The 16,236-nt window shown below is 43.8% G+C and overlaps 1 protein-coding gene and 1 pseudogene across 1 annotated transcript in view; one reads left to right on the forward strand and one right to left on the reverse strand.

The window, feature by feature from the left end:
* TLN2 (talin 2) overlaps positions 1–16,236 on the reverse strand; it is a 425,012-nt gene that overhangs the window by 278,266 nt on the left and 130,510 nt on the right. The gene's annotated exons all lie outside the window — the stretch shown is intronic.
* LOC144219216 (small nucleolar RNA U13) lies at positions 11,397–11,493 on the forward strand (annotated as a pseudogene).

Consider the following 16,236-nt stretch of genomic DNA (forward strand, 5'->3'; position numbering starts at 1 on the left):
CCCGTAGATGTTCTGAAAGAGAAACTATGTACTTCAAAGGGGTGTGCCTCTAGGTTTTTGATGATTATCTGAATGCCTTCAATTGTCAACAAAAAATATCATCCTAAAGGTAAACGAAGAATCTCACGGGGAAGGGATCTCATAATTCCTAATCTATGAGAAAGGTGTCGTTTATTTTGTGTTGGTTTTTTGTTTAAGAGGACAGCATTTTAAATTCTGTCAATTTTTCACAGCTAAGTCTTTGTCAAAGAGTTTTTTAAAAAATCCCATCTCTGCCAAACCCTGAAGTTTTTTCAATATGTCAAGAAGACCCACTGTGGTCTTGCTGGAGTGTGGAATTTGGGATAGAGGCGCAAAATTATCATGTGAGTGACACTCCCTTACCGGAAAACAGAATCCCTATGGACCTTAATCTCATAAACCTGTGTCACTCTCAGGTTAAGAAACTGACACTCGGGCATAAGCCACATCTTTTCCATCCTTTCCAGAAAACAGTCCTTCCTGGCCTTAGTATAGTCCTGTTATTTTACCTAAGTAGTTAACAGACAACCCTAAAAGTGTACCATTTCTCTCGTTCCACCATCTTGGAAACAGAATATATCTTTTATTTCAAAGGCCTGCAATTTTCCTAAATTTTCCCATCAGTCAGAGCTACTGAGGTTTTAGTCTTTCTTTTCTAGGAGCATTTTCACTCTCTCTCTCTCTCTCTCTCTAAACCATCCTACGTGAAAGCTATGGCTTTCCAGTATAAGTAGGGTTTGAAAATGCAATCAAAATTCCCTATCTAGGATCAACAGCTGGCACAAAGGGTCTCACTTCCTCACCTACATCAAGGGAATCTCACCTACAGGATTTCTGGTCAGTTCAAGAGGTCCCTGTGTGCAGGACACACAAGGGATCAACAGCCATCCCCCACATGTCCTCTCTTCTCCAGCCATGGTGAGGGCAAGGCCAGAGATGGACTTTTATCATGAATGTGTTCCTCACATTGTCATCCTTCCAGGAACATCTGTGGTAGCGACTTCTATTAGGCATCTTGACTGATCCTGGATAATGTTTACCCGTTTGCATCCATTTACTAACTACTTTTCTACCAGGAAATTGGATTCTTTGAAATCCTCAGCCAAGCCTAGTGAGAGAAAGTAAAATCGCAAGACAGAGTCTGTGTGGTTTTCTATCACTTCGGTGACTGGCAGAAATCAGAATTAGATTCAAAGATATTTATCACAAGCTAATAATCACCTAGCACTGGAATTAAACAATAGCTATTAAACAGAAGCATCATTTATATAGTTCTTCCTGGAAACTCAAGTATGTTGTAAATAACGAGATAGCACTTTTGCACCTCTATTAAATTAAGTCAGCAAAGCATAATACAAAGGGCATGCAGTGAGCAAATACCCAGTCCCTCTCATATTAAATTATGGGTATAAAAATCACTTATTTTTATGTGCATTTTCTCAAAGGCTTGAAAGGACTCATTCTGAATTCTTACCATTCTTGAGGAAAAAGTGGGAAAAGGTAATAATGAGACTGTTACATTCTATTTTCAAAGGATCTGTAGGAGTTTTTTTTTTTTTTAACAATCTTGTCATTTTTAAAGTAAGATAAATGCAAAATAATGTTGGCAAAGACGCACTGAAAATGACAACCAATGAAAAGTAAACTGCTTGTGGCACCATTAATCGGTACAACCTTTTTCCACGAGGTATGCAAGAGCTTTAAAAATATTTATAGCCATTGACTCAGCAATTATTTATTCTGTACGTTTTCCATAATGTGGCTGTGTCTTTTTTTTTTTTTTTACAAAAAAAAAAGCAAAGCTGCTTAACACATTTACCGTACTATGTCTTCAAAAGTTAGGCTCTGGAAATGTAGGCTAAGTAACAGTACATCAGTTGCATTCTTACCAAGTCACCACTACCCATCACATGGCAAATACTGGACCATTCCTCCCAGGCAAAATACCAGCTTTTAGGTTCCTGTGAGCCTCGGGTCACTTCATTTTCTGCTACTGATCAATCCACGGCTTTGTTCTATGTGTGTTTCTCTTTAAAGACATCTAGATTTATCATGAATACTGAACTCACAGCCGAGACCACTGTAACTCCCATCTGAAAGAAGCTTACCCAACACATGTATTTTCTCTATGACCCATGCAACAGCCTCCTTGCTCTTGGGAACACAAGCCAGCACTACACTACACTTGCGGGCCATTTTCAAAAGCAAAATCACCAATTAAAAAAAAAAAAGCCGCACACACAAAAATCTGAAAAATGTGGCACTCAACAGGCCCTGAAAAGGACACTTGTTTACAGTCAGAGAGCTGAAACGAGAAGCATCACCTTGTTTGACCTCAGCTGTGAACAGATGCAGGAGGTGACTCCAACTTTTTGCCTCTCTGCACACGTGTGTGTCCAAGACCGACCCTTACAGTGCCTGGAGTCATGACTTTGTTTGCCAATCAAGTTTACAAGTAGGCGAGCCTGCAGATATGGGATATGTCTATAATGATCATCAACTACATGGCTTTTTAAAAGTTATAACAAAATTCTCAAAAAATAGATGGAGGGCAGAGTAAAGACATATCCAGAAAAAGCTTTCTTGTCTGTCGACTCGATGCTTCTCCACCAGTGGTGATTTAGCAGTATCTGCAGACAAATGTTCACCATCACAATCAGGTCTAGCGGGTAGAGGCCAGGGGTGCTGCAAAACATCCAACAATGCACACGACAGCCTCCAACCCCAAAGAATGATCTAGTGCAAATGTCAATAGTGCCAGTATTGAGAAGCCCTGGGAGCACCTACTGTCCATACGCAGACTGTTACATGTAACTTCCTGCACCTTCTACCAAGGTACACTTTCATGCCTAAAATATACAATTAAGTGTCAAGAATGGAGCAGCTCATACTCTATTTTTTGGTGGCCCTTGATGGGGAAATGTAACTAATGAATTCTTAGTAAATCCAACTGAAGACGCAAAGCATTCTAAGTTACGGAGAAGTGGGACTTCTACAGTCATTCCCATGGAGCTTGGAATGGTAACTGGGTTCACTCCAACAATAATGTGAAACAGCCAGTCTGAAATCTACTTTCTGTTTTAACGACGAGTAAAAGCCATCTATAGTCCACTGCCCAAAGGAAGTTAGAAACCTGTGAGAAGGTTCTGAGAGTTATCTTATGTGAGGAAGACAATTAAAATGTCTTACTAAGTCTTAATGATTCTATGAAAAAAGACCCACCCCATTTATATGGTCTGCAAACACCCTTAACTGTATAAATGCTGCATACCTCCCTCACTGCCCCCCCATATGGATTCAGTATTACACATTTATTCAGTCTCGAATCAATCCTATTTTTAAATAATAAATCAAGTAATTTGTAGAGTGGCCTCCAAGGTTACTCAAGAGCATTACAAAATCACTGTGCTAACATAATAAGGGTAAGTAATTCCCAACTGGGACACAGGCTAGCCGACTAAGAACTGCACTTAAAGTTTGGAACCTGAATTCTCAGTGGCACTAGTTTAGAGCCAAGTAATTCTTTCACCAGTTTTTAATTCTGGAAAGATGTTTTAGCTCAATTATGCAAAAATAAGCCTAAGATATTATTTCCTGCTCTAAATATCATCTGCTGCCAAATGCCTTCAACTTCCTCCAAGATCCTACTGAACGCTCAGACCCAGAAATTCTCCTCCACCCTTCTGCAGCCTCCCTGGCCACTGAGGCTCTTCCCCCTTACCCAGCCTACATTTGTGGCCCTGTGCCTGCACACTGCACTCTAGACCAGTACTCTACAGACCACCAGGATGAGAACCACCCAAGGAGTTGGAAACAAAAATGGCATTCCCAGACCACTGTCCTGACCTACAGATTAGAATCTTGGAGGGTAGAATGGGGAGTCTGCACTTCCACTCCACCTCGGGATTTTTTGTTTTGTTTTTTGTTTCTGTTTTTGTTTTTAAGAATTATAGCCCCAGCCAGCTGTTATGACAAGCACTGGTATTCTATGTAAGTGATGAATCATACTCAATTCTATGCCTGACATCAATATTATACTATAGGTTAACTGACTAGAATTAAAANATTACCGCTGTATCTTTTATGTATCACAATTCCCTCTGTTCTAAACAGCTGTCTGTCACCTAACCTTAACCTCTAAACCTGTTTAAACATCCTAGTTAAGCTATACCTCCAGTTGAGAAACATACCATTTCTCTAATAGAGGTACTTCCATAGAGTACTGCATAGGACTTGCACCACATAAGAGTAGAATTGTGGATTTCCAGGCTTCCCCAACTAGACTGGGAGCTGAAGGGTAGGGACTGTGTACTATACCCAGGTTCACCCCAAGTGGCAAGCATAGCTCCTGGCACATAGTAAGTATACCCATTTATTGGATAAATGGATGGATGAGTGAATGGATGGATGGATGGCCTGCCTCTGAATGGCACTAGTGAACTTCAGCAATTGTACCCAATTTGTGATTAATGTTAATGTGAACAAATAGATTCAACTGGATAACTTCCAAAAGAGCAATCTCAAATGAGTGGGGTATCTCTCTCAGGGAGCCCTACAGGAAAGAGAGGTGGTTCTGCAAAGACACTGGAGTTGGGCACTCTGCAGAGTCTCAAACAAACAAACAAGTCAGCTCAATGAGCATGCACAGTCCTAGTGAGGAGCAAAAACAGATGATGGGGGCAAGAAGGAAGACTAGTCACCAAGTAAGTTTTCTGGGCATGAGCAGATGATAATTAAACATTCTTCTTATCAAGTACCAAGACAATACGGTCATTGGGCCAAGAGGATCTGCCTATAAAGTCTAGACTCAACTCAAGATCATTTACCCTACAAATCAGAACTTCCCCTAATTTAAAAATGGAACTGACTTTTTTTTTCATTGTACAAACGTCACAGGATAGGTTGACTTTTATAGATTTTCCTTTGGGAAATCACTATACAGCAGCCACAGGACTTTGGTGGTGTTGGCCCAAAACTGAGTTCCAGAGGTTGACCCTTACTGGCATAAAGCAATCAGCACAACCTCATCTCTATTTCAGTTGTGGGACACACAGAATCCCAGGCCTATGCACATGGCATTCCCCTGGCTGCCATGATGGTTAAGGCTGGACCAGTGAGAGCAAAGCTCAGGTCCTTCATTTAATTATTACACATGTGATCAGAAAAGCATGTAGCCTTGGTTGCTGCTGGCAGCCATCATATCAACATGAAGACATCTAGGGAGAGAAAAGCAGACCTTGGAGAACCATGCCTGCAACCTGAAAAGAGAGCCTTTTCTCTGTTACTGAGCCAAGGTGTTATCTCCACGGTTTAAGCTAAGTTGAGTTTTCTACTGTCCCAAGCAGCAGGATACATGTCCACTCCTATCTTTCGACCTGATATTTCACTGTTCTCTTAGCCCATAAATCCACCGTTCCAAACATATATACACGGTCCCCAAACATACCTCACCCATTCCCACCTCCACACTCATGTGCGGCATTACCCCAAAATGCACTTCCCTTGTTCTCTGTTACTCATATCCTGTCTGCTCTTCTTGACTCAGGCTAGAATCCTACTCTCTCAGAGGGCAGACATCCAGGGTCACAGTTTTCTGGTCACCTCCACGCTGCCACCTAGAGTACATCATCCATACGAGTTGTCTTCTGCGTTCTACCTTATACTTTGAAGTACCCTTTCACAAACAGTCTTGCACTGAAGTGTAAGCTCTCTCTACTGCTGCAACCCCTTGTAAATGGCCCCCTTGTTCAACATCTTGTGATTAGTAGAAAACCACCAAATCCTCTTTAGGCAAATTCAAAATGTGGTTTAAGCCTCCTGATCACTGCGAGTCATAACCTCTTAATTCATGTAGCAATGGAGAGGATAGAAAGGAATTTCAGATGGAACATATTTCAACACTACACAGTTGGCCATGATCCTGTCACATTTCACAACCAGACTGGCAGTAACAGCTGGATGAAGATCAGAAATTTATCCCATCTACAGATCACTGAAGGCCCTCCAAAGAAGATGCAGACTAACTGTGAGTTCTAAAAAGTATAGTCTCATACCTTTCAAACATGTGTGCAAAATGTTAGGGGCAAGACCAGAATAGATAGAAAGACATGTAGGCACAGCCCCAGGCATCCACTGACCAACAGGCTCTGATCACCGTTCCAAGTGTTTTATGTCCCCTTTCATATCTGTAACCCCAGATCCCTTTAGAGGGCCTGGGGATATGTCAATAAGATTTAAATGAGGGACATGAAACAAACATATTAAGATTTATTGCCATCACAAAAATGATTAGGAGATAATGAGTAAATTGAGAAATGATGTCAGGGCCAAATACCATTTTCACTGAGGATGACAACTGGAACATGGGAAAAGGTCAGTAAATGTGGTGCTGGGGTGTGTGTGTGTGTGTGTGTGTGTGTGTGTACATGCACGCAAGCAACAAAGATGTCGATATAGCCAGAGAATGGATACTACCCTAGCCACTCAAGGTCCAACCCGTCTATGTGTGAAAGGAACGATCTACCTGCACACAGATTTTGAAGTCCCAGTTGGGAGCTATTATTAGTAGCACCTGAACATGTTTTTCAACAGGTTATAGGAATGGAAAGGCTACCTGACCAAATTTAAGCCACTATAAATCATCTATAGAGTAAAGCCAATAGATAAGTACAAATACACTTACCTATAATGACTGAGTTAATTAAGTAAATGGTTCCCTCAGTGACCAATGGTGTCTGTGATAAATGTCCAGAGCCATCATTTCAATCCTGTTTCTTCATCTCTCTCTTCCCTGAGTAACCCTGTCCTGCCTCTGCCTCAGTCCTGTGGAGTGACCCATCTGGTTTCACTCCTCCATCCACAGCGGCCATGATACTAAAGTGGCTTCACAAACCATCAATGGCTCAGACTCTCACTGGCTCTGAGTGCGAAGGGACCCTCTATCCTGTCCTTGCATCTGGACAGGAAGAGCAAACCTTAGGACCAAGTGATGTCAGAAAGACGGTCTCCTGGGGTGCATGGGTGGCTCAGTTGGTTAAGTGTCTGACTTTAGCTCAGGTCATGGCCTTGCAGTTCCTGAGTTTGAGCCCTGTATTGAGCTCTCTTCAGTCAGCACAGAGCCCACTTCGGATCCTCTCTCCCCATCTCCCTCTGCCCCTCCCTTGCTTGCTCTTTCTCTCCTGCTCCCGCTCCCTCTCCCTCTTTCGCTCACCTCTCTCTCTCTCTTCTCTTTTCCAAAAACATCTCCCCAGATCACGTCTGTGGAGTAAGAAATCTAAGAACCAAAATTAATATGACAGGAGCAGAGGGTTGAACTAAAATAGGTACTATTCTATCAAGGGACAACCAAATCAATTGCCACAAAATCTGTCCACATTTTGAAATCCATTCCATGAATCCAACAGAGAGGTAGATCAGCCATGCCTCACCTCAACTGTATAGTTTTGTCTAGAAGGATAAGTCCCCAGCAAGAATCCATTTCAATGAAGCCACCTGGTTTGCAGCAACCGCCACTCTTGGTTACCAACAGGTCAGAAAAGAACTCCCTTCGGAGCCCGTGAGGACTGAATTCAGTGCCTACCTGCCCCCTTACATTGTCTGCCAGTCAGACCAGCCCCACCTCCTATCACAGGACTTGCTCTTCCTCCAGGGGCAGAAACAGCTGTTCCCCCTTCATCAAGTTTCCAGTCTTCCAGAATGTCCCAGCCCCACCCAATGTCCTGCATGCCTGGCTCTACTACTTGACAGAATCAGCAGAATACAAAAAGGAAACAAAATCCCAAGTCCTGGGATTCACCGAGATAGCCACGTCCTGCCAGAGTGTTCTTCCAAAGTACGCTGAAAGAACTACACGATCAGTTTAGGACACAAACACCCTTCGCTTACAGGTAACATTCTGGTTGTCTCTGGTTATCTCTGAAACAAATCCAGGTGCCTCGTCAGAACAAGGCACTGTCAATACATGCAATCAGGTTAGGGCTGCACGAGGGCTCCTGGATGACTCCCTCTCCCTTGTGCACAAAGCAATATGGATTTCACAAAGGCCTTTGTATGACAATAGGGCACAATTGTTCCTGAGTGACTTGAGCACCAAAAAAAAGGATATGCCAATTTTCCAAATATTTGCAGCCTCTGCTATGCCGGGAAGACTGCCAGGAAATTCAAGCAAGAATACATCTACACACATATACACACGCACATACACATGCTGCACACACACACGCACACAGATAAGACACACTATGCAAATTCAGGGTTATAAAGAGGTTGCCTCACTAGAAAGGTTTCCAACCCTACTTATCTGCCTTTTCCCCACTCTGTTCCTCTTTCCTCCTCTACAGAAGAATGAGGACTCTTCCACTATCTTACATTATTTCAACAAGCAACATGTGGAAGAAAGAGCAATGCAATGTACCATACTGTTTGTCACCCCGCAAATTTCCTAAATGCAGTGACCAGTAATAGAAAATCCGTAACACATCCAGTGAGCCACTCCCTGAGGCCACCTATCAATCTCCACAGAGATTTGTTTTGTTTTGGTAACTATACTTAAACTTGCTTTATACAGGCTCTTCTCCCACAAAAAAAGTACATGATCAAAGGGTAGAAGGTTAACTTAGGAATGGGAACTCCAGGAAATGACCAATGTCCCCAAAGCAGATCAGAGCCTAAAATCAGCGCAAGGCTAGGGAACTTGGGTTTGTCCTTTTCAGGAAAACATGACCCTTTGTGTCTACACTGCGCAGGGTTTTCTTCCGGGTGTGTGTGGTGAGAGGCTGTTCTAGGAATGCATGGTAGACCGGATGCCTTCCTTCCTGGTTCTCAGTGCTTAGAATGTTGGGAAAGATTCATGAAAAGATGCTGGAGACGCAGATGCCTCAGAAAGCAGCAGCACTCTGAGTTCAGAAGAGAGGCGCTGTGGGCTCCAGGACAGAATGGGGACTGGCAAAGAGCCAGCAAGCTGGGCTGGGACCACCCAATACACACCTGCTACAGGGCAGAGCTTTCCACTTTCTAGAACCATTTCATATTTTTAGAAGGCCTAGAAAAACAAGTAACATTTTTTGAAATTTCATTGTAACACAGTGTTGTTAATGCTCATCACCATGCTGTAGCTTAGATGCCCAAAACTCATTCCTCTTATAACTCACTATTTGTGACCTTTGGCCAACATTTCCTCATTTCTTCCACCTCCCAGCTCCTGGCGACCACCATTCTATTCTGTTTCTCTGAGCTGAAGTTTAGTAGATTCTGAACATAAGTGAGATTGGTTGGTATTAGTCTTGACTTATCTCACTTGGCATAATGCTCTCAAGATCCAAACATGTTGGTACAAACAGCAGGTTTGCCTTCTTTCTCGTAGCTAAATGATGTTCCATTTGTATATATGTTCCATTTGTATATATATGTTCCATCCATATACACCATGCCTTCTTTATCCATTCTTCAAGGAACATTATTTTTAAGGAATTGAAAACCTAGAGTATTTAACATTAAGAAGGACAGGTTCAGGTGGGGAGTAACCAACTCTAAGAACTACAGAGAGCACTGCAAGTAATTTTCCTCTTTTTTTTTTTTTCTTTTTATTTTTTTTTGAGAGAGAGAGAAGGAGCATAAAGGGGCCTGATAGGACTTCTCATTAACTCTGAGAATTTTAGGACTGGAAGGACATCAGCATCCCATAGGCTACACAAGAGCTCAAAATGCCCACACTGCTTTTCACACCATCCCCAGGTTCTGCATGTGGACATTTCCAAAACCCCATCCTGAGTTCTCTTCTCCTTTCTTGTAGTCCTCCCTATTGAAGCTCTCATGGGTCCCCCAGGAGTACTGAACATAGCATAAAATTATGCATTTGTGTAATTATTTCTTTGGTCCAAAAACTACTGACCAAGGACCAGGCACGTATCAGATGCTCCATCTTGCACTATTTAATTAATGCCTGGCCGTCCCACTAGTCAAAAGAAGCCCCATAATGGCAGAGACCATGTCTACATTGTATATAATGATAATCACAGTCCCCAACACAGAGCCTGGTCTGACACGCATTCAGTAAATACAAGATGAACTAATAGAGCCCAACCACCTATGGTAGAGCTGAGCATACTGAGTTCCTCAACAATTGGATGATGTGGACAAAGTCATCCTCCTAGACAGCAACGTGCACAAGACCAAGACGCATGGCTTCCTCAGGAACACTAAAGGTTATCAAACAGTGATGTGGAGAAAGCAACTTTAAATGAGGAACATATGGATTAAAAGGCTCTAAAATTGGACAGAGAGCATTACATGCAAACCTCAGGCTAGTGTCCCTGGAGTGGACACCTGTGAATGGCCTCCACAGTACTCATTTCCTCCTAACAGTCTCTGCTTGCATTTGCGCTTCTGAACAGGCTGACTTCACTTCTCAGCTTTGGGCTGCAAATCCTAGGGTCTAGCCCAGCAGTGACATCTGTTCCTCTGACACAAAGATTGGTAGAAGGTGAACACACAACCTCAAACTCCAGCTTTAGTGAATTTCGAGACTTCCACTTCCCCTCTTTCCAAGTTGGTGGGCTCTTCCAGGGGTGATGTAGCACTCACTCTAAGACCCAGCACTCCTAAGGGAACAGCTTCCATGAGCTGTCGACACATCTGTGGTAGAGGCCAACATACAGAGGAAAGTAGAGCGAAGAGAAGCCTAGACACATGGCACTAGATCCCTAATATGAACATATGTCTCTGGAACAAATCATACTTGAAGCCCATCCCATGGCTGGATTTCTCAGTCACAAGAACCACTAAATTCCCTTTACTGTTTAAACCAGTTTGAGGTAGGTTTTCTTTTGTTGGCAAAGAAAAGAATCCTAGAATAATATTTGACACGTGACAATGGAAGAGTAAAAAAGGAGGTAACATTTACTTCAAAAGGACATCTCACTGATAAAGTCAGTGATGGTGCCTACGATGTCTGGCACTTCCCAAGTCATATTCCATGCTTTTCTGTTTTTTACGCTTACTTATTTTTTGTAGACATCTGTACACCCAACATGGGGCTCGAACTCACAACACTGAGATCAAGAATCAAATGCTCTGCTGACTGTGCCAGCCAGACATTCGGGTATTCTGTGCTGCTTTATGGAAGGATTCATCACCGGGTTCCTCTCAATAATCTTTTCATGTAGTATATGAAACAAACTTCTAAATAATCTGCAACTTGACACAGCAGCTGGAGCAGCCAGAAGTAAAGATTAAAAAGGCTGAAAGTAACTGATACTGGCTCAGTACAAAAAGGAAACAGCATCCCTGAAACTGTTGTAAGTATCTAAATAATCATGTCCACAGGCACAGAGTCACAGAGTTTATACCTAAGCGTTAACAAGAATAGGACACTATAGATCCTTTTGTAGTTCACAAGCATGATGACTGGGTATTCACACCGTTGTGTGCCCCCCTACAATCTTGTTACGGCCTCGGGATGTTACCCATCTGATGTGGAAGGGAAAAAACATGACACTACAAGAAGACAACCGCCATATAAAGGGGGATATTATCTGTTGTGCCGTGTTTGGCTCATTGTCTTCCTTTCATCGCCCCTCTCTACCTCCCCACCCACCCCCACTCGTAATTCACAAGGAAGTATCTGGGCAAGTAAGCTACCAGTCAAGCAGGCTGACCCCTGGGCGGACCCTAGGACTGGGGTAGTCAGTAGAGATGGTTCCCTGGGCAAGATGAGCCAGAGAAGAAGAAGAGATACAGGCATGCCCTTGCAAGAACTATCCAGGGATGAAACCAGAAAAGTCCGACTGTCTAAAATCCATGGGGCAAATTCCAAGGGCAGAAACGAGAGAAAGGGCCAGGAAAGTCAAGGAAATTAAGAGTGTAAAATAAGGGTGCAGAAGGAAAAGTGGAATTTGGCCAAGAGAGTGGATGGTAACACCAACGGTCAACACACCACAAGCCCAGCACTGTGCGAGGTCTTCACCTGCATCAGCTCTCACTGAATCCTCACACAAACCCACGAAGCTATTACTCTCATTTTTTTTTTTAAATTATGGAAAATTTTAAACCCACACAGAAGTAGAGAGAGCAGTCCTTATGAAACATCATTATAACATGGCTGCACAAGTCGCCCTTGCCAGTAGACTGTTAATGGATCTGGACTCCCCCTACCTACTTCTCACTGGTGTCCCTGGCCCCCAGCACCAAAAACACATCAGCAAATCAGGTCAATAAGCCTGGACAAACATGGGAGTCACCCTCATAATCCTGACTTCCTAAGCTTATGGCCCGGTTCCTGAAACCTGCCCATTTCCCCTCCCCTCTCTGTTCTGTCCTCAACATTGACAGTAGCAAACATCCATGGGACAGCCGAAGGGAGGTTCCACATCTCAAAGCTCAGGGAGAGATCTCTGAATCCCTCTCCTCCTCCATAATCCCATTAGGGACACACAAATGAATCTTGGCACTGACATCATTGGCAATTTTACCTAGGAGTATGTTAATTTTGTCTTTCCAACTAGATCGTACCCTGTGTCCCTATGAACCCACTGCCTAAATCCCTTCAAGATCAAATCCAAACTACTGCCCCCAGGCAGAAAGGCCTGCCACAGTCTAGCTTTCACTTACCTCTCCAGTTTGTCACCCCATCAACACGGAACATCTTGGGAGTTCTACAGTGAGCTCCCAGCCTCCGAGTGCTATCCCATCTCCTATGCTTTGACTGAGAGGTCTTCCCTCTTAACACCACCCGCCAGCATCCCCAAGCAGCCTAGCTCTGGCTAACATTCCTTTCTTTACCTCCTTCTGAAAGCCCTTTGTGATAACATATCCTGCCCTAAGACCCAGTTGGGTACCGTGCCTCTGTGATCCCGTCATGCCTCATACATACCTCTCTCTGCAACGTACCACATTTTACAGGGGCTGGTTCGGAAGTACCCCACCCCCACTGTTATAGAGTGCTTCTTGAGAAGCATTTATTCATTTTTACTTTTTTTTTTTTTCTTTTTGCTGTTGTTTCTCTTTAATGGAAACCCAGGACACAATGAGTTCACTGGGACGGAGTTTGAGTAGGACTACTTATGCATATCTGCACAGTCAACAGTTGGAGGTCTAGTAGTTAAGCCCAAATATTTGCTTTTGCTCATTTTTTAGTGTCCTGTGCGTAACAATGGGCCTGACACTTAGGTCTTCAGATTATGTTTATTGAATACGACAAGCTGGCCAACGGCTAAAATGATGACCAGATGGACAGCAGGGAGCATACTTTCAACTTTTAAAAATTTCTCCAAAGAATTTCATGGCTAGGGGGTGTTTAGATGTCTGAGTGACCCGGTGACGGAACGAACCCCTGAGTTAATCACCCATCATCCACTGGTACTCCCTCCGTCCAGTTCCACAGGGTTCAAGTTTTTGACAGATTCGCACTCACCCTGCTCCTGCCCTCATGGTGATGCTGACTTTAAGCACACCCTCTGTCAGGCCCTTCTCTGAAACCAACCACAGACTTCTTACCCCTTCAGCAACCCCTCCCCACCCAAGGTGCACTAACACCCCCAACACGGACACAGTCCTTTTCCAGACCTGGGCCGGCTCAGTGGTTCACGTGTTAGAAATGCCACTGTTGGGGCGCCTGGGTGGCTTAGTCGGTTAACCGTCCGACTTTCGCTTAGGTCATGATCTCGCGGTTCGTGGGTTCGAGCCCCGCGTCGGGCTCTGTGCTGACTGCCAGCTCGGAGCCTGGAGCCTGTTTCAGAGTCTGTCACTCCCTCTCTCTCTGACCCTCCCCTGCTCACGCTGTCTCTCTCTCTCTCTCTCCTAGAAATAAAAAAATAAAACATTAAAAAAAAAAAAGAAATGCCACTGTTGCCACCCCCAAAGACTAGTCAAAGCACTGGTCTTCGTACCCGTGCTTTGTACTAGTCCAGGTACAAATCCCACCCACCACCCATTCTTGCCACATACACAACAGGACAACTCTCTCCACATCCAAAACGTGACACGTGTGTAAACACGAAAGCACGTGTGTCAGCCCTGCCTTGGAACTGGTCTACTTAAAATGTGACTAAGGTTGGTGTGGGGTGTGGGGATGGGGGGCGGGCACATGGTGCCAGAGCACTAGGAATAGGAAATCATCAATTCTTTACCCCACAAGTAAGCTATGCTTCCTACTTTGAGGTTAGCCTTAAAATCTGGATTCCACGGGTATTCTCTTTACAAATCACAAATGAACCATCCTTCATTCTCCACCAGAGGCAAGTGACAGGATACTGTAGTTTAAGGTCTATTGTCATTTTATGTTTTCCTGAAAAATAAAGATGTTTTCTTATGGTAATGAGCAGGTTATAAAGCATCCATCCTCTCTCCAGAGTAAATCAAATCAGATAGATCTTCCCCCAGATTTTTTTTTAAAGCATTCCATTTGTTCTCAGAAGCTCTAACAATTTCTCAGAATGACAGTCCTATGTTTATTGATTCACAAGTGGCCTAATTCTGTCAAGGAGGGATATTTTCTTCCCATAGTAAGGGGTCAGAAGGTAGAATTTAATCTTTTAATTTACAGGTAAAGCGTCCCTCTTTTTGTCTCTTAGGAATTGTATGTGGAATCATGGGAATGTAGGAATCCAACTAAGACCCCAAATCTAGAACCCAGGGGGAAGAACATTCGAAAGGCCGCCCGAGCCACAGAAGACAGAATCTGCTTCTGTAAGTACACGTTCCTGAAAAGAGTTCCCTGTTCCAAATTTGCCACCAGTTCATTCATGTGACACAGGTGAGTTCTAATCTCACACTTCTGAAGCCCTAGACCAACTGTTCCATCTACCAGAATGCTGGTAACAAGACTGCAGGCAGAGTGCCTGGAGGAATGGGAGGCAGTGGGACAGAGATGCTCCTAGATGCTCAACACCACATGGCCATTAGTGATAGCCTCCTTAAACTCTTGGTTAAAGAACAGAGGTTACATTCAACCGGTAACAACAAAGACAGGCTGGTGTTCAAGGCCTGGGAAAGGCAGAGTTGCTGGAGAGAGAGAAAGTGAAGACATTTAGGGGCTTCCTGAACCCCGTACTAAGGAAAGGGTGCCCTGATTGAATGTCTGAAGTGGGCTCTTAAGACCAAAAAAATCCCCTCAATACAGGGGCCAAGCCATCAGTCAGGCTTGACATTGACAGAACCACCCCTTTAAAACTACCCTTTGGACCCCTATCATCCATCATGTTGACTTTTAGATGAGCCCAACCACAGGGTGAACCATGCAGGACGGGGTGATAGGAGGTTCAGCTGAGCAAGTAAATCACTTCTCCCCTTGCGGCTCATTGTCTTATCCATGAAATGGCTAAGTTCTAAGCCGCCAATGAGAGAATCTTCTAACATTAATTTTATATAGAACATGGCATTACTTCACCTTCCAGGAGCTGACGCCCTCCAGGTCAATGGGCTCAGCTTGTGGATTAAATAAGCACCGAGGGAAGATTAGCCCCGACCCAGGAAAATCAGGGTGCTGTCAGTCCTAGAGGTCAAGAGACTACTTATTTATACTACTTATTGAGAAAACATTTTTTATTTTGAGAGAGTGATAGAGAGCAAGCAGAGGAGGAGCACAAACAGAGAGAGACAGAGAATCCCAAGCAGGCTCCATGCTGTCAGCTCAAAGCCCAACACAGGGCTCAAACCCACTAATTGTGAGATCATGACCTGAGCCAAAACCAAGAGTTTGACGCTTAACCGACTGAGCCACCCAGGCGCCCCAGGAAACATCTTTCAAAAACAACACCCCTGCATCAACAGATTGGTCAGGAAAGCATTCTATGAACTTGATAAAGCCCTAGCCAGAAAACCTGCATACATCATTTCCCTCTCTCCCACAATGAAAGCACAGCTGAGCGTGGACAGCAGGGAGCTGACCTCCTTCCCACCGCTTCACAGACATCCACCTGATTACAAAGACGTGCAGGCGGCCCAAAGAGGGACGACAACAAATGTGCTGTGACAATCACCAGAATTTCACCCCAAGGAGGCAAAAACACAAAATTCATGTATCTCCAACCATCCTCAATCATCAGGAAATCATTTTCCTTGAATCCTTTTCAAAAATGCACCCAAACTGGTGCCACAGAAGAAAAAAATGAAGTATCACAAGCACTTATGGCTGAGAAAAGGGATACAGATCTTGACCAGAACCCATGATCTGGGACTCAAAGGCATTTTAAAGGACAATCAGGGGCTCCTGGGTGGTTC

Source organism: Crocuta crocuta, unplaced genomic scaffold (genome assembly GCF_008692635.1).
Source record: "Crocuta crocuta isolate KB4526 unplaced genomic scaffold, BGI_CrCroc_1.0 scaffold130, whole genome shotgun sequence".
NCBI classification, from domain to species: Eukaryota; Metazoa; Chordata; class Mammalia; order Carnivora; family Hyaenidae; genus Crocuta; species Crocuta crocuta.